Below are 22988 nucleotides of genomic sequence, written 5' to 3' on the forward strand. Positions count from 1 at the left end.
CCAGTGAATTGGCCTCCACTGCCTTCTGTGGCAGAGAATTCCACAGATTTACAACTCTCTGGGTTTATCTGACAACCGTTCGGCCCACCGAGTCCGTGTTGACCAGTGATCACCCCGTACACTACCCTACACACACTAGGGACAATTTACATTTTATACCAAGCCAAAGAAACTCCAACCCCGCACGTGTGTGGAGTGTGGTATGTTCTGGCTGTCATGGCGTGTAGTTGTAGGCAAGACACAGCGGCCAAGGAGGGAGAGGGGTCAGGCCCCTAAAGCACTGGCCTCTCAACCAGGTTTTGTACACAAAATGAACTTGGGAGATCTGTCCTGGACCTGTTGTCCAATGGGAATCTTCAATGGGAAACCTGCGCTGGGCAAATGCACCTCTCTGCATTTCAGTAGCCAGACCCTCGGCTCAGGGGTTGGTGAGGACAGGCGGGCTGGGGGCAGGCTGGAGGGTGGGGTCAGGGCTAGGGGAGAGGGGGAGGTGTGCGGAGGGGAGGAGAGGGGGAGGGGGGAGACGTGCGGGAGGGAGGAGAGAGATGTGCAGAGGGGAGAAAAGGGAGAGGGGATCAGATATGGGGAGGGGGGAAGGGTAGATGTGGAGTTGTGAGGGTGGGGGAGAGGACAGGTGGTGAAGGAGGCATCTCGCATTGGACCTCGTTGCCGATCAACTGGAATCTGACAATTTACATTCTGCTGCCCCCTATTTCATAGCTTGTTCTATGTGATGGACTGGGCTCCATCTACAATGGTGGGGAGTGTGGTGTGTGTGATGGGCTGGGCTCCATCTACAATGGTGGGGAGTGTGGTGTGTGTGATGGGCTGGGCTCCATCTACAATGGTGGGGAGTGTGGTGTGTGTGATGGGCTGGGCTGTTGTCGGGCGGACACAGCAGTGATGGGGCTGCAGTCACTGGAGACCTTGCAATTTGTCAGTTTCCTGAGGAAGTTGAGACGTTGCTGTGACATCTTGACCTCTCTCTCTCTCTCTCCCTATTTCTCTCTCTGTCTCTCTTTCCCTCTGTGTCTCTGTCTTTCTCTATATCTCTGTTTCTCTCTCTCTCTCCCTCTCTCTCCCCCTCTCGCTCTCTCTCTCTCTCTCTCTCTCCCGTCTCCCTCTCTATCTCCCTCTCTCTCCCTCTCCCTCTCTCTCTCTCTCTCTCTCTCTCTCTCTCTCCCGTCTCGCTCTCTCTGTCTCTCTTTCTCTCTGTGTCTCTGTCTTTCTCTATATCTCTGTCTCTCTCTCTCTCAACCTTCTGCTCTTCCACATTTCACATTCCCACAACCTCCTGTGTCTTTGACGACCCCCCCCCCCCCCACTCTCACAGTGACCATGTGACCTTGTTTATTGCCTTCCCCATGGTCCCCCCCCCCCCCCCCCTCCAGTTTTGCTCCTGTATTAAATGCTCTTGCAGTAAAAGCCCCCGTATCCGCTGACTGGATCTTGACGTATGTTGACAGGCTGGAGCGACTGGGCTTGTACACACTGGAATTTAGAAGGATGAGAGGGGATCTTATCGAAACGTATAAGATTATTAAGGGATTGGACACACTAGAGGCAGGAAGCATGTTCCCGATGTTGGGGGAGTCCAGAACTAGGGGCCACAGTTTTAGTAAGCCATTTAGAACGGAGAGGGACAATAGACAATAGGTGCAGGAGGAGGCCATTCGGCCCTTTGAGCCAGCACCGCCATTCAATGTGATCATGGCTGATGAGAAAAAACTTTTTCACCCAGTGAGTTGTGAATCTGTGGAATTCTCTGCCTCAGAAGGCAGTGGAGGCCGATTCTCTGGATGCTTTCAAGAGAGAGCTCGATATAGCTCTTAATGATAGCGGAGTCAGGGGGTATGGGGAGAAGGCAGGAACGGGGTACTTACTGATTGTGAATGATCAGTCATGATCACGGTGAATGGCGGTGCTGGCTCGATGGGCTGAATGGCCTCCTCCTGCACCTATTGTCTAAAAGGGTTCACCCCCCCCCCCCTCTGACATTAGAAATGCCAGCCCGTCTCCGTTCTGACTTGTCAGAGTGAGCAGGCTCGGGCCACTCCACCACACACACACTCTGAACCGTTACCATTGCATTCACTGTTGACAGCATTGCAAACTGTTGAAGACACAACTTCGCTGGAATAGATCACAACATTTATTTTGTTTGAAAAAGCTACAAACTCTTTGCGAGGCACGAAACCAGCAATGCTGGCATCTCGAGTAAAATATCAAAGTGCAGGAGGAACCCAGCGGGTCAGGCAGCATCTGTGGAGGGGATGGACCGGCCATCTTTCAGGCCGGGACACTTCACCAGACTGATTACAGTTGGGGGGGGGGGGGGGGGGGGTTGGGGGAGAGGGTGCTGGAAATGAGAGGTGGGGGCAGGACAAAGCCTGGCAGGTGACAGGTGGATACAGGTGAGGGGAGTTGGGTGGACCAAGGCTGGAGGTGAAAGGCAGACAGTAGGTAGTTGTCGTCCTCATTCTTTACAAGAATGATCCCAGGAGTAAGTGAGGGGGATTTGGCTTCCTATTTCCATAACAGGCACTATCACGCGGGCGTTTCTTGTCACATGTGTAACTGCATTCTTTCTGCATATATGACACAGGCAGGTGGCGACATTATACCAAGTGTGAAGTCCGGGCTGGTCAGATCCACCATGAATCATCTCCGTGTCCCACAGGCACCTCCTGCAGCCGACCTTGAAGGCACTGGAGACATTATCGCAGCAAGAAAGGCAAACTCAATGCTAGCAGTTATATCGAGAGGACTGGAACACAAAATCAAGGAACACAAAATGCTGAGGCTGTATAAGGCGCTGGTCAGGCAGCATTTGGAATATTGTGAGCAAATATGGGCCCCATAACGGAGGAAGGATGTGCTGGGTCTGGAGATGGTCCAGAGGAGGTTTACAAGAACGATCCCAGGAATGAGTGGGTTAACATATGACGAGCGTGTGTCGGCACTGGGCCTGTACTCACTGGAGTTTAGAAGGTTGAGGGGGGACCTCATTGTTCATTACAGAATAATGAAAGGCCTGGACAGAGTGGATGTGGAGAGGATGTTTCCACTGGTGGGTGAGTCTAGGACCAGAGGGCACAGCCTCAGAATTAAAGGGCGCTCTTTTAGAAAGGAGGTGAGGAGGAACTTCTTTAGTCAGAGGGTAGTTAATCTGTGGAACTCACTGCCACAGAAGGCTGTGGAGGCCAAGTCAGTGGATATGTTTAAGGCACAGATAGACAAATTCTTCATTAGCTTCAAAAAGCTGGAGTGCCTCAGTGGGGCAGGCAGCATCTGTGGAGGGAAGGGATGGGTGACGTTTTGGGTCGAGAAGAGTCCCGACCCGAAACGCCACTATCCATGTTCTTCGATGATGCTGCCCGTCTTGCTGAGTTACTCCACCTCTTGTGTCTATCTTTGGTTTAAACCAGCATCTGCAGTTCCTTCCTTGATCAGTGCGGGTGTCAGGGGTTATGGGGAGAAGGCAGGGAATGGGGTTAGGAGGGAGAGATAGAACAGCAATGATTGAATGGCGGAGTAGGCTTGATGGGCCGAATGGCTTAATTCTACTCCTATCACTTGTGAACTTGTGAGGGGAGAGGAGGGGAGTGAAATGGAGGGAGGGAGGGAGAGAGGGAGGGAGGGAGGTGTGGGGAGGTGTAGGGAAGGGGGCAGGCTGGGAGAGGTACAGGGGTTCACCTCCAGAGATGCTGCCTGACCCGCTAGGTTTGTGCTCATAACGTCATGAGTGATAGGGGTAGAATCAGGCCATTCAGCCCATCATGTTTACTCTGCCATTCAATCACGGCTGATCTATCTCTCCCTCCTAACCCCATTCTCCTGCCTTCTCCCCATAACCTCTGACACCCGCACTAATCAACAATCTATCTCTGCCTTAAATATATCCACTGACTTGTGGCCTCCACAGCCGTCTGTGGCAAAGAATCCCACAGATTCAGCACCCTCTGACGAAAGGAATTCCTCATCTCCTTCCCAATAGAAGCGTTTCCCAATTGCTCTCCTGGGATAAATAAAGTTCTATTGTTTCGTTAACAGAGGACTGGGACATCCCTCAGATGAACCGGACACACGGCTGGGCTCAGAGATCATGGGTTCAGCGGCATCTAGGCTTCCTCCTTTTCCAACATCGTAGGATCTAAATAGAGAGAAAAATGATACAACTAATGGCAATGTAGAATGTGGTGAACACCCCAACCAGTCCAACCCTGACAATGCTTTGTGATGCTCTGTCTCTCAGCAGCTTTATACCAGAGGGATGGGCAGGGGAATCCTGGGGTCCAAGTCCATAACTCCACATCTTCCCACCTAATGGGGAGACCAGGACTGCACGCAACACTCCAACGTCCTATAAAGCTGCATCATGACTATCCGAGCTGGGGAGTGGGCCGGTATCCAGTTGTGCTGTCACTTGTCCAGATGTGGAGGGGTGGTATCCAGCTGTGGGACTGGTGTCCAGATGTGGAAGGGCCATAGCCATTTGTGGGGAGGGGTAGTGTCCAGCTATGGCCCTCATCCAGCTGTGGAGAGGGGGGTATCCAGCTGTGAGTTTGGTGTCCAGATGTGCATGGGCCATGGACAGTTGTGGCACATATCCAGCTGTCGGGGGGTATCCAGCTGTGGGGAGCGGGTATCCAGCTGTGCGAGGTGACGTACAGCTGTAGGGCAGACCTGCGTTCAGCTACAGATGTTAGTCCAGATGTGGGAGGGGCCAGCGTCCAGATGTGGGGAGGGGCCGGTCCAGCTGTGGAGTGGCTGTATCCAAATGTGGGAGGGGTATCCAGCTGTGGGGAGTGGCCATAACAAGCTGTAGGGAGGGGGTATCCAGATGTAGGAGGGGGTGATGTCCAGCTGTGGGGCACATCTGCATTCAGCTACAGACTAGTTAGTCCAGATGTGCGGCTGGTCCAGCTGCAGTTGGGCAGTCCAGCTGTGGAACATAAACACTGGAAACACAACGTCACATTAAGGATCCAGTCACTCCGTGCTGGGGTCGGGTAATCAGAACGTTTGACCAATGTTTTCCTGAAGAGTATTTATTGTCGAGGGCACTGGTGATAATTGCCGACTTCCCCCTAAACAGCGGCGTCAGATCCTCCACCAGTAACCGGTGGGATGGTGCTGGCTTCTAGTTTACTTTAGTTTAGAGATACAGCGCGGAAACAGACCCTCCAGCCAACCGAGTCCGCGCCGACCAGCGATCCCCGCACACTGACACTATCCTACACACACTAGGGACAATTTACATTCATACCAAGCCAATTAATCTCCAAACCTGCACGTCGTTGGAGTGTGGGAGGAAACCGGAGGTCTTGGAGAAAACCCACGCAGGTGACGGGGAGAACGTACAAACTCCGTACAGACAGCCCCCGTAGTCGGGATGGAACCCGGGTTTCTGGCGCTGTGAGGCAGCAGCTCTACCCGCTGCACCAGAGAGTTTACAAAATTACTGACGAGAAACGCAAGGAGGACAGAAAGTTGGTTCTTACCCTTGTTTTCGATAGTAATAGTAGCCACCTCAAGCAATGACGCCAACAATGACGGCAGCAATGACACCAACAATGCTGATGTTCACAGACGGACCTCCACCTGAAACGTAAAGATAGTGAGGGTTAGTGAGGGGGGAACCTTCCTCCAGGGCACTGAGCCAAAGGGCAAGGTGACAAACCTCTCCCAGAAACGGCAAGAGCATCAGCCATAGAATCACGGAGTGATGCAGCGTGGAAGCAGGCCCTTCGGCCCATCTTGCCCACACCATGTACCACCTGCCCATGTTTGGCCCATATCCCTCCAATCCCTGTCCTGTCCATGAACCCCTCCAAACGTCGCTCTCCAACCCCCCCGTTCAGTGACTGTAATCGGACACACGCTTCAGTCCCACTTTCACGCCTGGCACCGTCTCACTAAGTGAAAGATTCTACTACTTCAATTAAAAAGACGTTGGCCAGCACACACTGGCTACTGAAGGGCATCCCAGCCACCGCAGTTACAAACTCCGTACAGACAGCGCCCGTAGTCGGGATGGAACCCGGGTCTCTGGCGCTGTGAGGCAGCAGCTCTACCCGCTGCACCACCGTCACATCTTCACGTCTACTGTTCCATCACAGTCCTGAACTCTCCCTTGCGCAAGGCTGAAGGGTGTCCGTGTGGGCGAGGGGTGGTGGGGGGAAAGGGACAGGGTGGGACGGAGGGAGGGACAGAGTGAGGATCTGTGTACGACTCGGTTAGCGCAAGCTCTTACCGCCACTTGCAGCTGTGGTACTGGTCTGGTGGGCACTTTGCTCAACGTCGATCTCTAGACGGTGAAAGTCAAGGGTTAGTGGTTCGATTGCTCGCTGACATGATTAGACACAGCCCCACATCCCACGCAAAGTCAAATCCATTTTGGGGCAAACCAGAGTCTGCCCCGATCCTACACTTGGACAAGCCCCAACCTTGGGGTGTCCCAGCTGCCTGCAGATCACAGCCGGGACGCAGTGTGGTGGGGCTAACCTCACTGTGGAGCCGCTCTCCCCACCCTTATAGTCTACTGAGGCAGAGCTAACCATGCCCTGGGAATCTGACCACAGAGCAGGTGACCATTCGGCCCATCGATCCACTGCTGACCCGACCCGCGCTGACCACACGACTCTGAAGCTTGCAACTCTCCCCCCTCCCCCCCCCACCTCCCCCTCTACACCCCCCCACACCTCCCCCACCTCCCCCCCCCACACCTCCCCCACACCTCCCACCCCCACACCTCACCCCTACCCCCCCACCCTCCCCCCACACCTCCCCCCCACACCTCCACCCTCCCCCCCACACCTCCACCCTCCCCCCACACCTCCCCCCCACACCTCCCCCCTCCCCCCCACACCTCCCCCCTCCCACTACACTCCCACTCAGTGTTGGTCTCTTCGACGTCTATGACTAACAGGTCATAAGGACTTATGTGATAGGAGTAGAATTAGGCCGTTCAGCCCATCGAGTTTACTCTGCCATTCAATCATGGCTGATCTCTGCCTCCTATCCCATTTTCCTGCCTTCTCCCCATAACACTTGAAACCCGTTCTAATCAAGAATTTGTCTATCTCTGACTAAAAATATCCTCCATGGCAATGAGTTCCACAGATTCACCACCCTCTGACTAAAGAAGATCCCCCTCACCTCCTTTCTAAAAGACTGCCCTTTAATTCTGAGACCGTGCCCTCTGGTCCTAGACTCTCCCACCAGTGGAAACATCCTCTCCACATCCACTCTATCCAGGCCTTTCATTATTCTGTAAGATTCAATGAGGTCCCCCCTCAACCTTCTAAACTCCAGCGAGTACAGGCCCAGTGCCGACACACGCTCATCATATGTTAACCCAGTCATTCCTGGGATCATTCTTGTAAACCTCCTCTGGACCCTCTCCAGACCCAGCACATCCCTCCTCAGATATGGGGCCCAAATTTGCTCATACTATTCAAATGCGGCCTGACCAGCGCCTTATACAGCCTCAGCATTACACCCCTGTATTTGGTCGGGGGGGACCCGGTGGGCCGAAGGGCCTGTTTCCACGCTGTATCCCTAAAGTGTAATGTCCTGTAGATAGGCATCATGGTTGGGGCGGAGGAGATGGGCGGAAGGGCCCGTGTCTGTGCCATTACACGCTGTGCTTCTATGACCTGTACAGTTGGGAGCGGGCGAGCTCCAGTCCCCAGTGTGGGTGCAGGAAATGGTTCCGTCTCCAGTCAAGGTGTAGCCCCATTGCCCACACCGTCCGTCTCTCCGTCTCTCTCTCCGTCTCTCTCTCCGTCTCTCTCTCCGTCTCTCTCTCCGTCTCTCTCTCCGTCTCTCTCTCCGTCTCTCTCTCCGTCTCTCTCTCCGTCTCTCTCTCCGTCTCTCTCTCTCCGTCTCTCTCTCTCCGTCTCTCTCTCTCCGTCTCTCTCTCTCCGTCTCTCTCTCTCCGTCTCTCTCTCTCCGTCTCTCTCTCTCCGTCTCTCTCTCTCCGTCTCTCTCTCTCCGTCTCTCTCTCTCTCTCTCTCTCTCTCTCTCTCTCTCTCTCTCTCTCTCTCTCTCTCTCTCTCTCTCTCTCTCTCTCTCTCTCTCTCTCTCTCTCTCTCTCTCTCTCTCTCTCTCTCTCTCTCTCTCTCTCTCTCTCTCTCTCTCTCTCTCTCTCTCTCTCTCTCTCTCTCTCTCTCTCTCTCTCTCTCTCTCTCTCTCTCTCTCTCTCTCTCTCTCTCTCTCTCTCTCTCTCTCTCTCTCTCTCTCTCTCTCTCTCTCTCTCTCTCTCTCTCTCTCTCTCTCTCTCTGTGTGTGTGTTAACGTAAATAAATATATATATATAAATCAATCAATCATAGTAAATGAATAGTCTGAAGACTAGGTCTAACCAGACCATGGTAGTACAGAACCAAAGCACACAGACTGAAGCCTATGGTTGATGATTGTTGTCGAAGGAAGCTTGTGGTTCATACTGTGCCGTCTTCAAGAGCTTGATGGTTACAGGGAAGCAGCAGCTCCCCAATCTGGAAGTCACTGTTTTTGGTCCCCCACATCCTTTTCCCGATGGTAGTGGTGAGATGGGAGAGTGTGGCCAGGGTGTTCTGGGTCTTTGATATTAGCTGCCTATTTGAGGTAGCGCTTCCTGTCGATCGCTTTGCTGGTGGGGAGGTCCATGCCAGAGATGGATCAGGCAATGGCTACCACTCTCTGTAGTCTCCTTTGTACCTGGGGGTTTCAAGCTACTAAACCAGACCATGAAGCAACCAGTCAGAATGCCCTCTCCTGTATACTATCAAACTCAGCATCTATTCAGTATTGATGAGCATTCTTTGTGATTGCATCAGTGAGCTGGCCCAGGATAGATCTTCAGAGACGTGTACAAAGGAACTTCAACATGTCCACTCTCTCCACAGGTGCCCAGTCAATGAAGGCAGGTTCATGGATCCTCAGCTTTCCCTTCCTGAAGTTAACAATCAACTCTTTGATCTAGCCTACGCTGAGAGCAAGATTGTTGTTCCGGGCCATCCAATCAATTTATCAAGCTCCCTCACGTACTCTGTACACAGAGACATTTTACAGTAAATTAGCAACTGGGGAAAAGAAATAGAAAATGTAACTGAGGAACAGTTAATGGATTTTAATGCAGATAAGTGCGAAGGTTTGGATTTTGGGAAGTCAAACCAGGGCAGGACATTCACAGTGGATGGTCGGGCCCTGGGGAGTGTTGTGGAGCAGAGGGATCTAGGAGTACACACATATAATTCATTTAAAGTGGCGTCACGGGTAGAGGAGGTGATCAAGGCGGCAATTGGTACATTTGCCTTCATCAATCAGGGTATTGAATATACGATGATAATAACATATCTGTCATACTGCAAGTAAGAATTTTATTGTTCTGTTCGGGACATATGACAATAAAACATTCTTGACTCGAGTTTAGAAGTTGGGATGTTATGTTACAGTTGGATAAGACGTTGGTGAGGTCTCATTTGGAGTATTTCGTTCAGTTTTGGTCACCCTGCTACTGGAAAGATGTCATTAAGCTGGAAAGGGGGCAGAGAAGATTTACAAGGTTGTTTCCAGGACATGAAGGCCTGAGTTACACGGAGAAGCTGAGCACACTCGAGGTTCAGTTGTACGCGTTTAATTCTAGGTTTAGAGGGGATGATGGTGATGAAAGCAGGGCTGTAGGCGATGACTGAGGTACTTGTTCTATTCATTGTTTACCAAATATATTCAATGCATTTCTCCAAACATAACGCCCAAAACACTGATACAATGTGTTAACTGCTGAGATCACAGCATAGATCTCTGCTGCACGGCACTGCTTACATCTTGGTCACCGACCTGAAACATGAACTATTTCTCTCTCCACACATGCTGTTTGTATGTCAGACTTTCAACATCAGCAATATTTACTTTCCAATGTGTCCGTAAACAATGGCAACGATGGATCGCATTTAGGAATGTGAGCAGTATTTCTTTTACTCGAATCACAAAAGCTCAACTTTTAATGAGTTTACAGGAGTTAAGAGCAGCAAGCCACCGAAACGCAATGTTTACTCTGAATTGCCTTTCACTACAGATGCAGCTCTAGCCTCTAGTTTAGGAATGGTTCACTCACCACGTTTGCAGGTGGGCGGTGAGGGTACAAATTCGCCGCTCCCTCCACATTTAATGACACTCTCGCCATCCATCACATAACCATCACTGCAGGTGAAGGAGATTGTGTCCTCGTATCTATATATAGGACCAAATCCTGCTGTGATGTGGACATGTTCAGAAAGCTTGGGCTGCTGACATTTAATATCTAATTGAAGAACAAAGCGTGTGTTTCTACCGGACATCCAAAAGCAATGAAAAGCATCCAGATCCATTCATGACATTATCGAAGTACCAAAAACAAAAGCTGAAGCTGACAAACGGACCCAGGAAGATTAACCCTTTGAGTCACACATTAGTCATCCGTGTGCAGGAATCTCAGACATGCGATAAATTTACAGGGATCTCCTGATGTCTGGCACAAAAGCCCGTCTGATTCCCGTTGAAGTCCATTAGTTGTAGGAGCAGAATTAGGCCATTCAGCCCACAGATCTACTCCACCATTCTATCATTGCCGATCTTCCTTTCCCTCTGGACCCCCTTCTCCTGCCTTCTCGCCATAACCCCCGACACCCGTACTACTTAAGAATCTATCCACCTCTGCCCTAAAAATACCCATTAACAGCCTCCACAGCCGTGTGCGGCAATGAATTCCAGATTAATCACCCTCTGACGAAAGTAATTCCTCTTCATTTCCTTCTTAAAGATACGTCCTTTCATTCTCAGGCTATGGACCCTGGTCCTACTCTCTTCTTCTTAGGCCCCCTCAGGCATGGCTGACCATGGGTGGTCCTACTCTCCCACTAGTGGAAACATCCTCTCCACTCCATCCGGGCCTTTCACTATTCAGTAGGTTTCAATGAAATCTCATCCTTCTAAACTCCAACGAGTACAGACCCTGTGCCGTCAAACTTTCATCATTGAGAGTGATCAGCCATGATCGCATTGAATGGCGGTGCTGGCTCGAAGGGCTGAATGGCCTACTCCTGCACCTATTGTCTATTGTCTATTGTCTATTGTTAACCAACTCATTCCTGGGATCATTCTTGTAAACCTCCTCTGAACCCTCTCCAGACCCAGCACATCCTTCCTCAGATATGGGGCCCAAATCTGCTCACAACACTCCAAATGTGCTCTGACCATTGCCTTATAAAGCCTCAGTATTACATCCCTGTTTTTGTATTCCAGTAAAGTCAGGAGTGTTTAATTGCCACATGTACTGGCAACGGAACAATTAAATTGGTTCTTGCTGCAACTTTACAGGCATGTTAATGTAAATAAATATATATATAAATCAATCATAGTAAATGAATAGTCTGAAGACTAGGTCTAACCAGACCATGGTAGTACAGAACCAAAGCACACAGACTGAAGCCTATGGTTGATGATTGTTGTCGAAGGAAGCTTGTGGTTCATACTGTGCCGTCTTCAAGAGCTTGATGGTTACAGGGAAGCAGCAGCTCCCCAATCTGGAAGTCACTGTTTTTGGTCCCCCACATCCTTTTCCCGATGGTAGTGGTGAGATGGGAGAGTGTGGCCAGGGTGTTCTGGGTCTTTGATATTAGCTGCCTATTTGAGGTAGCGCTTCCTGTCGATCGCTTTGCTGGTGGGGAGGTCCATGCCAGAGATGGATCAGGCAATGGCTACCACTCTCTGTAGTCTCCTTTGTACCTGGGGGTTTCAAGCTACTAAACCAGACCATGAAGCAACCAGTCAGAATGCCCTCTCCTGTATACTATCAAACTCAGCATCTATTCAGTATTGATGAGCATTCTTTGTGATTGCATCAGTGAGCTGGCCCAGGATAGATCTTCAGAGACGTGTACAAAGGAACTTCAACATGTCCACTCTCTCCACAGGTGCCCAGTCAATGAAGGCAGGTTCATGGATCCTCAGCTTTCCCTTCCTGAAGTTAACAATCAACTCTTTGATCTAGCCTACGCTGAGAGCAAGATTGTTGTTCCGGGCCATCCAATCAATTTATCAAGCTCCCTCACGTACTCTGTACACAGAGACATTTTACAGTAAATTAGCAACTGGGGAAAAGAAATAGAAAATGTAACTGAGGAACAGTTAATGGATTTTAATGCAGATAAGTGCGAAGGTTTGGATTTTGGGAAGTCAAACCAGGGCAGGACATTCACAGTGGATGGTCGGGCCCTGGGGAGTGTTGTGGAGCAGAGGGATCTAGGAGTACACACATATAATTCATTTAAAGTGGCGTCACGGGTAGAGGAGGTGATCAAGGCGGCAATTGGTACATTTGCCTTCATCAATCAGGGTATTGAATATACGATGATAATAACATATCTGTCATACTGCAAGTAAGAATTTTATTGTTCTGTTCGGGACATATGACAATAAAACATTCTTGACTCGAGTTTAGAAGTTGGGATGTTATGTTACAGTTGGATAAGACGTTGGTGAGGTCTCATTTGGAGTATTTCGTTCAGTTTTGGTCACCCTGCTACTGGAAAGATGTCATTAAGCTGGAAAGGGGGCAGAGAAGATTTACAAGGTTGTTTCCAGGACATGAAGGCCTGAGTTACACGGAGAAGCTGAGCACACTCGAGGTTCAGTTGTACGCGTTTAATTCTAGGTTTAGAGGGGATGATGGTGATGAAAGCAGGGCTGTAGGCGATGACTGAGGTACTTGTTCTATTCATTGTTTACCAAATATATTCAATGCATTTCTCCAAACATAACGCCCAAAACACTGATACAATGTGTTAACTGCTGAGATCACAGCATAGATCTCTGCTGCACGGCACTGCTTACATCTTGGTCACCGACCTGAAACATGAACTATTTCTCTCTCCACACATGCTGTTTGTATGTCAGACTTTCAACATCAGCAATATTTACTTTCCAATGTGTCCGTAAACAATGGCAACGATGGATCGCATTTAGGAATGTGAGCAGTATTTCTTTTACTCGAATCACAAAAGCTCAACTTTTAATGAGTTTACAGGAGTTAAGAGCAGCAAGCCACCGAAACGCAATGTTTACTCTGAATTGCCTTTCACTACAGATGCAGCTCTAGCCTCTAGTTTAGGAATGGTTCACTCACCACGTTTGCAGGTGAGCGGTGAGGGTACAAATTCGCCGCTCCCTCCACATTTAATGACACTCTCGCCATCCATCACATAACCATCACTGCAGGTGAAGGAGATTGTGTCCTCGTATCTATATATAGGACCAAATCCTGCTGTGATGTGGACATGTTCAGAAAGCTTGGGCTGCTGACATTTAATATCTAATTGAAGAACAAAGCGTGTGTTTCTACCGGACATCCAAAAGCAATGAAAAGCATCCAGATCCATTCATGACATTATCGAAGTACCAAAAACAAAAGCTGAAGCTGACAAACGGACCCAGGAAGATTAACCCTTTGAGTCACACATTAGTCATCCGTGTGCAGGAATCTCAGACATGCGATAAATTTACAGGGATCTCCTGATGTCTGGCACAAAAGCCCGTCTGATTCCCGTTGAAGTCCATTAGTTGTAGGAGCAGAATTAGGCCATTCAGCCCACAGATCTACTCCACCATTCTATCATTGCCGATCTTCCTTTCCCTCTGGACCCCCTTCTCCTGCCTTCTCGCCATAACCCCCGACACCCGTACTACTTAAGAATCTATCCACCTCTGCCCTAAAAATACCCATTAACAGCCTCCACAGCCGTGTGCGGCAATGAATTCCAGATTAATCACCCTCTGACGAAAGTAATTCCTCTTCATTTCCTTCTTAAAGATACGTCCTTTCATTCTCAGGCTATGGACCCTGGTCCTACTCTCTTCTTCTTAGGCCCCCTCAGGCATGGCTGACCATGGGTGGTCCTACTCTCCCACTAGTGGAAACATCCTCTCCACTCCATCCGGGCCTTTCACTATTCAGTAGGTTTCAATGAAATCTCATCCTTCTAAACTCCAACGAGTACAGACCCTGTGCCGTCAAACTTTCATCATTGAGAGTGATCAGCCATGATCGCATTGAATGGCGGTGCTGGCTCGAAGGGCTGAATGGCCTACTCCTGCACCTATTGTCTATTGTCTATTGTCTATTGTTAACCAACTCATTCCTGGGATCATTCTTGTAAACCTCCTCTGAACCCTCTCCAGACCCAGCACATCCTTCCTCAGATATGGGGCCCAAATCTGCTCACAACACTCCAAATGTGCTCTGACCATTGCCTTATAAAGCCTCAGTATTACATCCCTGTTTTTGTATTCCAGTAAAGTCAGGAGTGTTTAATTGCCACATGTACTGGCAACGGAACAATTAAATTGGTTCTTGCTGCAACTTTACAGGCATGTTAATGTAAATAAATATATATATAAATCAATCATAGTAAATGAATAGTCTGAAGACTAGGTCTAACCAGACCATGGTAGTACAGAACCAAAGCACACAGACTGAAGCCTATGGTTGATGATTGTTGTCGAAGGAAGCTTGTGGTTCATACTGTGCCGTCTTCAAGAGCTTGATGGTTACAGGGAAGCAGCAGCTCCCCAATCTGGAAGTCACTGTTTTTGGTCCCCCACATCCTTTTCCCGATGGTAGTGGTGAGATGGGAGAGTGTGGCCAGGGTGTTCTGGGTCTTTGATATTAGCTGCCTATTTGAGGTAGCGCTTCCTGTCGATCGCTTTGCTGGTGGGGAGGTCCATGCCAGAGATGGATCAGGCAATGGCTACCACTCTCTGTAGTCTCCTTTGTACCTGGGGGTTTCAAGCTACTAAACCAGACCATGAAGCAACCAGTCAGAATGCCCTCTCCTGTATACTATCAAACTCAGCATCTATTCAGTATTGATGAGCATTCTTTGTGATTGCATCAGTGAGCTGGCCCAGGATAGATCTTCAGAGACGTGTACAAAGGAACTTCAACATGTCCACTCTCTCCACAGGTGCCCAGTCAATGAAGGCAGGTTCATGGATCCTCAGCTTTCCCTTCCTGAAGTTAACAATCAACTCTTTGATCTAGCCTACGCTGAGAGCAAGATTGTTGTTCCGGGCCATCCAATCAATTTATCAAGCTCCCTCACGTACTCTGTACACAGAGACATTTTACAGTAAATTAGCAACTGGGGAAAAGAAATAGAAAATGTAACTGAGGAACAGTTAATGGATTTTAATGCAGATAAGTGCGAAGGTTTGGATTTTGGGAAGTCAAACCAGGGCAGGACATTCACAGTGGATGGTCGGGCCCTGGGGAGTGTTGTGGAGCAGAGGGATCTAGGAGTACACACATATAATTCATTTAAAGTGGCGTCACGGGTAGAGGAGGTGATCAAGGCGGCAATTGGTACATTTGCCTTCATCAATCAGGGTATTGAATATACGATGATAATAACATATCTGTCATACTGCAAGTAAGAATTTTATTGTTCTGTTCGGGACATATGACAATAAAACATTCTTGACTCGAGTTTAGAAGTTGGGATGTTATGTTACAGTTGGATAAGACGTTGGTGAGGTCTCATTTGGAGTATTTCGTTCAGTTTTGGTCACCCTGCTACTGGAAAGATGTCATTAAGCTGGAAAGGGGGCAGAGAAGATTTACAAGGTTGTTTCCAGGACATGAAGGCCTGAGTTACACGGAGAAGCTGAGCACACTCGAGGTTCAGTTGTACGCGTTTAATTCTAGGTTTAGAGGGGATGATGGTGATGAAAGCAGGGCTGTAGGCGATGACTGAGGTACTTGTTCTATTCATTGTTTACCAAATATATTCAATGCATTTCTCCAAACATAACGCCCAAAACACTGATACAATGTGTTAACTGCTGAGATCACAGCATAGATCTCTGCTGCACGGCACTGCTTACATCTTGGTCACCGACCTGAAACATGAACTATTTCTCTCTCCACACATGCTGTTTGTATGTCAGACTTTCAACATCAGCAATATTTACTTTCCAATGTGTCCGTAAACAATGGCAACGATGGATCGCATTTAGGAATGTGAGCAGTATTTCTTTTACTCGAATCACAAAAGCTCAACTTTTAATGAGTTTACAGGAGTTAAGAGCAGCAAGCCACCGAAACGCAATGTTTACTCTGAATTGCCTTTCACTACAGATGCAGCTCTAGCCTCTAGTTTAGGAATGGTTCACTCACCACGTTTGCAGGTGAGCGGTGAGGGTACAAATTCGCCGCTCCCTCCACATTTAATGACACTCTCGCCATCCATCACATAACCATCACTGCAGGTGAAGGAGATTGTGTCCTCGTATCTATATATAGGACCAAATCCTGCTGTGATGTGGACATGTTCAGAAAGCTTGGGCTGCTGACATTTAATATCTAATTGAAGAACAAAGCGTGTGTTTCTACCGGACATCCAAAAGCAATGAAAAGCATCCAGATCCATTCATGACATTATCGAAGTACCAAAAACAAAAGCTGAAGCTGACAAACGGACCCAGGAAGATTAACCCTTTGAGTCACACATTAGTCATCCGTGTGCAGGAATCTCAGACATGCGATAAATTTACAGGGATCTCCTGATGTCTGGCACAAAAGCCCGTCTGATTCCCGTTGAAGTCCATTAGTTGTAGGAGCAGAATTAGGCCATTCAGCCCACAGATCTACTCCACCATTCTATCATTGCCGATCTTCCTTTCCCTCTGGACCCCCTTCTCCTGCCTTCTCGCCATAACCCCCGACACCCGTACTACTTAAGAATCTATCCACCTCTGCCCTAAAAATACCCATTAACAGCCTCCACAGCCGTGTGCGGCAATGAATTCCAGATTAATCACCCTCTGACGAAAGTAATTCCTCTTCATTTCCTTCTTAAAGATACGTCCTTTCATTCTCAGGCTATGGACCCTGGTCCTACTCTCTTCTTCTTAGGCCCCCTCAGGCATGGCTGACCATGGGTGGTCCTACTCTCCCACTAGTGGAAACATCCTCTCCACTCCATCCGGGCCTTTCACTATTCAGTAGGTTTCAATGAAATCTCATCCTTCTAAACTCCAACGAGTACAGACCCTGTGCCGTCAAACTTTCATCATTGAGAGTGATCAGCCATGATCGCATTGAATGGCGGTGCTGGCTCGAAGGGCTGAATGGCCTACTCCTGCACCTATTGTCTATTGTCTATTGTCTATTGTTAACCAACTCATTCCTGGGATCATTCTTGTAAACCTCCTCTGAACCCTCTCCAGACCCAGCACATCCTTCCTCAGATATGGGGCCCAAATCTGCTCACAACACTCCAAATGTGCTCTGACCATTGTCTTATAAAGCCTCAGTATTACATCCCTGTTTTTGTATTCCAGTAAAGTCAGGAGTGTTTAATTGCCACATGTACTGGCAACGGAACAATTAAATTGGTTCTTGCTGCAACTTTACAGGCATGTTAATGTAAATAAATATATATATAAATCAATCATAGTAAATGAATAGTCTGAAGACTAGGTCTAACCAGACCATGGTAGTACAGAACCAAAGCACACAGACTGAAGCCTATGGTTGATGATTGTTGTCGAAGGAAGCTTGTGGTTCATACTGTGCCGTCTTCAAGAGCTTGATGGTTACAGGGAAGCAGCAGCTCCCCAATCTGGAAGTCACTGTTTTTGGTCCCCCACACCCTTTTCCCGATGGTAGTGGTGAGATGGGAGAGTGTGGCCAGGGTGTTCTGGGTCTTTGATATTAGCTGCCTATTTGAGGTAGCGCTTCCTGTCGATCGCTTTGCTGGTGGGGAGGTCCATGCCAGAGATGGATCAGGCAATGGCTACCACTCTCTGTAGTCTCCTTTGTACCTGGGGGTTTCAAGCTACTAAACCAGACCATGAAGCAACCAGTCAGAATGCCCTCTCCTGTATACTATCAAACTCAGCATGTATTCGGTATTGATGAGCATTCTTTGTGATTGCATCAGTGAGCTGGCCCAGGATAGATCTTCAGAGACGTGTACAAAGGAACTTCAACATGTCCACTCTCTCCACAGGTGCCCAGTCAATGAAGGCAGGTTCATGGATCCTCAGCTTTCCCTTCCTGAAGTTAACAATCAACTCTTTGATCTAGCCTACGCTGAGAGCAAGATTGTTGTTCCGGGCCATCCAATCAATTTATCAAGCTCCCTCACGTACTCTGTACACAGAGACATTTTACAGTAAAATTAGCAACTGGGGAAAAGAAATAGAAAATGTAACTGAGGAACAGTTAATGGATTTTAATGCAGATAAGTGCGAAGGTTTGGGTTTTGGGAAGTCAAACCAGGGCAGGACATTCACAGTGGATGGTCGGGCCCTGGGGAGTGTTGTAGAGCAGAGGGATCTAGGAGTACACACATATAATTCATTTAAAGTGGCGTCACGGGTAGAGGAGGTGATCAAGGCGGCAATTGGTACATTTGCCTTCATCAATCAGGGTATTGAATATACGATGATAATAACATATCTGTCATACTGCAAGTAAGAATTTTATTGTTCTGTTCGGGACATATGACAATAAAACATTCTTGACTCGAGTTGAGAAGTTGGGATGTTATGTTACAGTTGGATAAGATGTTGGTGAGGTCTCATTTGGAGTATTTCGTTCAGTTTTGGTCACCCTGCTACTGGAAAGATGTCATTAAGCTGGAAAGGGTGCAGAGAAGATTTACAAAGTTGTTTCCAGGACATGAAGGCCTGAGTTACACGGAGAAGCTGAGCACACTCAAGGTTCAGTTGTACGCGTTTAATTCTAGGTTTAGAGGGGATGATGGTGATGAAAGCAGGGCTGTAGGCAATGACTGAGGTACGTGTTCTATTCATTGTTTACCAAATATATTCAATGTATTTCTCCAAACATAACGCCCAAAACACTGATACAATGTGTTAACTGCTGAGATCACAGCATAGATCTCTGCAGCACGGCACTGTTTACATCTTGGTCACCGACCTGAAACATGAACTATTTCTCTCTCCACACATGCTGTTTGTATGTCAGACTTTCAACATCAGCAATATTTACTTTCCATGTGTTCATAAACAATAGCAACGATGGATCTCATTTAGAAATATGAGCAGTATTTCTTTTACTCAAATCACAAAAGCTCAACTTTTAACGAGTTTGCTGGAGTTAAGAGCAGCAAGCCACCGAAACGCAATGTTTACTCTGAATTGCCTTTCACTGCAGATGCAGCTCTAGCCTCTAGTTTAGGAATGGTTCACTCACCACGTTTGCAGGTGGGCGGTGAGGGTACAAATTCACCGCTCCCTCCACATTTAATGACACTCTCGCCATCGATCACATAACCATCACTGCAGGTGAAGGAGATTGTGTCCTCGTATCTATATACAGGACCAAATCCTGCTGTGATGTTGACATGTTCAGAAAGCTTGGGCAGCTGACATTTAATATCTAATTGAAGAACAAAGCGTGTGTTGCTACCGGACATCCAAAAGCAATGAAAAGCATGCAGATACATTTTCAACACTAAAATACCGTGAACAAATGCTTTTTAATTTTATTTTCAAAACACTTGAATACACACAAAAACATTTAGTTAAACTTAAACAGTTCAAAAAAGCAGTACCATGCACTTACAAACTCCCTCCGCAGAGCTATTAAAAACTATTTTTCAAAATCTTGAGGGGAAAAAAATAAATTAGTTATTACATTTCTGAATTGCAATAAGGTCCTAACCCCCTTTCGTACAATTGTTATTTATTCAACATTATCCTATCTATAAAGGCGAAGTTTGCTGGGAGCACAATGATCACACCAAAATAGAATTCCCTGCGGCCTCCCACCCCCTGAATCATTTTCCTGCTAAATTGGACATTGTCACCTTTTACCGTGTTAGGACCCATTTGCCAGGTCTTTTCCCACTCCGTTTTCAATTCTCTTTGTAGGGAAACATCGAAAATTCGATCAGGAGATTGCCATTCAACTCTTTTGGTCATTCAATGGGATCCCACTGACAAACGTAGTTAATGTATAATCATTTCATCCAGCACAGGGAAGGTGTGGTGAAAGCACGTGCGAACTCCACACAGGGGGTACGCATGTGTGAACTCTGCCTCTTAACAACTACGTTTCCTATCAAATTTTGCAACTATACTTTCACTTTTAGTTTAGATTTAGCTCTTCAGGCTGAAGGAATCAAGGGATATGGGGAAAAGCAGGAACGGGGTACTGATTTTGGATGATCAGCTATGGCGGTGCTGGGCCGAAGGGCCGAACAGCCTACTCCTGCACCTATTTTTCTATGTTACTCCAGCCAAAACATTTATACAAAATGTAAACAGCTGAGAATGCCACACAGGACCCCGTGGCATAGCATTGCTTACATTTTAATAACGTGTAACAGTTCGGTTCAGGAACACGCCCCTCAGCCCACAATAGTCATACAACATGGAAAAGGCCCTTCAACCTAACGCACATGCTTACCAAGATGCCCCATCTAAGCCCGTCCCACCTGCCCACTCTTGGCACATATCCCTCTAAACCTTTCCTATCCATGTACCTGTCCAAATGTCCTTTAAATGATGCAATGATGCCAAGACCAACTCTTATCTGCCTGCAAGTCATCCATGTCATCACTTCATTCTCCACGTATCCATGTGCCTATCAGAGTCCCTTAAACACCACGATTGCATCTGCCTCCACCGCCACCCCCAGCAGCACACACCTTCTCTGTGTAAAACAAACTTGCTCCACACTTTAAACTTTGCTATTCTCTCTTTAAAGCTGTAGCATTTTCCCCTCCTGAGATAAAGGGTCTGACTGTCTACCCGATGTATTCCTCTCAATTTTATATACTTTAATTAATCAGGTCTCCCCACAACCACTGGCATTCCAGAGAAAGCAGTCCAAGGCTGTCCACTCCATAAATTAGGCATCATTCTTATAAACCTCTCTGCACCCTTTCCAAAGCCTCCACATCCTTCTTGCAATGGGGCAACCAGAATCGCATGCAACACTCCAAATGTGGCCTGACCAAAGTCCTATAAAGCTACATTATGATTTCCTTGCAGTCAATGCCCTGACTCGGAGAGCAAGCAGACCATAGGCCTTCTTTACAAGTTTCTACTTGTGCTGCCACTTTCAGGGAGTTCTGGACCTGGACTCCAAGATCCCTCTGCACATTGACACTGTCTAAGGGTCTTGCCATTAATTGTTCTGCCACACCTCACACTGCTCAGCCCGAAAACCATGTGCCATTTATCTTCCCGCTGTATACTTTGACAGCCTTCCTCACAATCTGCAACATCCAGCAATTTGTGTATCATCTGCAAACTTACTAACCAACTCATCTACATTTATGTAGAAGTTATTTATATGTTTCACAATCAAACACAGGTCCCTGCAGAACACCACAGACTTCCAGCCTGAATACCACCCTTCCACGGAACCGTCTTCCATCAGTAAGCATTTCTGAATCCTGATCAGCAACCCGAAACATTGACCATTTCTTTCTCCATGCATGCATTATGGATTTCTGACGCTGCATTTCCCTCCCCCACACTCCCTTTTAATGCATCCATAAACCATGGCAATGACAGATGTTATTTGATAACATGACCAGTATTTCTCACAATAGAAAGCATTTCTAGGAGTGAAGAGTAAAGCATGTAAACACAATGTTTATTCGGAATTGCCTACCAATGTAGATCCAACTCCATCCTCTAGTGTAGGAATGGTCCACTCACCTCGTCTGCAGGTGGGCAGTGAGGGTACAAATTCACTATTCTCGTTACATTTAATGACACTCTCGCCGAATATCACATAACCATCATTACAGCGGTAGGTGATTTCATGACCATACGGATATGAATCAGCAAATCCTCCTATCATCCGGAACCTTGGGATCCTCCTATCTCAGGAACCTTGGGATTCGGACATTTTACAACTGATAAAGAAACAAACATTTGTTATACTGAGCATCTTAAAGCATTCAAATGCAGGCAGACCCATTTACGACAGTATTAAAAGAAGAATAGAAAGTTACGTTTTTTTAAATATTGAACTAAACTAAAACAGTTCAAAGAGCAGCAAATGATATTTTCCGAGTCCCAACTGCAAGTGCAGACTCAGTCCAGCTAATGTGAAGCGTTATGGTGGGTCTTGTCTCTCTACATCTTTCACAGTTCAACCACGCAAAATTGGACGAGGAGGAATAGTCTCATTTTCCCCACGTTGCCACATGAGCAGATGGTAGAACACATCACACGTCTGAAAATGATTTCTTTCCATCGATGCATGATTGGCTGGGTGTTTCCAGCGTTTTTCCCCCAGTTTTCCAGCATTTGCTGTTCATATTTCTGGTGGGCAACATATCTTAAGCCAGCCACAACTACACGAAAGATTGTAAAAAGCGGTGAACATTGCCAGTCCACCACAGGTACAGACCTCCACACCATCGAAGGGATCGACACGAGCCACTGCCTCAATCTCAGACTATGAATGCCAGCCAGTTATTGCTGTCTGACCAGAAGAATATCTCTAGCACTTGGCGTTCACTTCCAATATCCAACGTGTGTTATTTTGCTTTAGAATCACTTATTCTTCCCTGCATTCAGCCCAAATCCCTTGCCAATTGCCCTTCCTCCACCATCTCCCTCACCCCCAACCCTCCCTTCTGTAGCCAGTTTATCTCTAATCCTTTCCAATTCATCAACCTGAAATGCTGGTGTTCTCTCTGATGCCACCTGACTTGCTGGGCATTTGGGTATTTTCTGTTTTTATCTCAGAGAGATCTCCATCTTTAACAGTATTTCTACCCCCACAACCTAAGAATTAGGGGCAGGCCATTTAGAATAGAGATGAGGAAAAACTTTTTCACACAGAGATTTGTGAATCTGTGGAATTCTCTGCCTCAGAAGGCAGTGGAGGCTAATTCACTGGATGTTTTCAAGAGAGAGTTAGATTTAGCTTTTTGGGCTAACAGAATCAAGGGATATGGGGAGAA

The 22988-nt window shown here is 47.5% G+C and overlaps 1 protein-coding gene and 1 long non-coding RNA gene across 2 annotated transcripts in view; both read right to left on the minus strand.

Annotated features, from left to right (window-relative positions):
- LOC144605185 (C4b-binding protein alpha chain-like) overlaps positions 1–22988 on the minus strand; it is a 78276-nt gene that overhangs the window by 40184 nt on the left and 15104 nt on the right. The gene's annotated exons all lie outside the window — the stretch shown is intronic.
- Positions 3507–8031, minus strand: LOC144605192 (uncharacterized). The gene is made up of 4 exons (XR_013548831.1): positions 7662–8031; positions 6257–6310; positions 5505–5604; positions 3507–4153 (listed from the first exon to the last, which is right to left on the minus strand). It is a non-coding gene; the product is annotated as an uncharacterized LOC144605192 (long non-coding RNA).

Source organism: Rhinoraja longicauda, chromosome 24, assembly GCF_053455715.1.
Source record: "Rhinoraja longicauda isolate Sanriku21f chromosome 24, sRhiLon1.1, whole genome shotgun sequence".
NCBI classification, from domain to species: domain Eukaryota; kingdom Metazoa; phylum Chordata; class Chondrichthyes; order Rajiformes; family Arhynchobatidae; genus Rhinoraja; species Rhinoraja longicauda.